The sequence below is a fragment of the Grampus griseus genome (assembly GCF_964374135.1).
Source record: "Grampus griseus genome assembly, chromosome: 9".
NCBI classification, from domain to species: domain Eukaryota; kingdom Metazoa; phylum Chordata; class Mammalia; order Artiodactyla; family Delphinidae; genus Grampus; species Grampus griseus.
In genome coordinates, this window is record NC_139003.1 from 82,543,706 (window position 1) to 82,544,371 (window position 666).

The window sequence follows — 666 nt, forward strand, 5'->3', positions numbered from 1 at the left end:
GAGATGGAGTCAGATTCTACAGGTAAAGGGCTCAGTCCCACAAGACAGCTCTTCACTTCAGATGCCAGTTGCAAGCCCAGGTTTTCACCTGTGCATCTCAGCTACCGGCTTTCCGTTAGAGGTTTCCACAATCCTCTCCTCAGGTTCAATTAATTTGCTAGAATGGCTCACTCAGGAACTTAGGGAAACCTGTTTACTCACTAGATTACCAATTTACTATAAAAAGATATTAAAGGATACAAATCAACAACCAGATAAGGAGATATATAGGGTGAGGTCCCAAACAAAGGATCTTGTGTTCTTGGGGAACTTGGGGCTCGGCACCATGGCACGTGGAAGTGTTCTGGTTCCCCAGTGTGGAAGGTCTCTGAAAAGGGCCAAAAGGCTGTCCTTCTGGGTTTTATGGAGGCTAATTATACATTAGTTATGATTGACTAAATCATTGGTTAATGGTGACTGATTTAACCTCAAGCCTCTCTCCTGTCCCGGGAAATCAGGGGGTGGGACTGAAAGTTCCAACCCTCTACTCACATGGTTGGTTCTCCTGGCAACCAGCCGCCACCCTGGGGTGGGATCCAAAAGTCACCTTCATTAACATAAACCCAATTGTGATGGCAGAAAATCCAAGGATTGGGAGCTGTGAGGCAAGAACTATGAATGAAGACC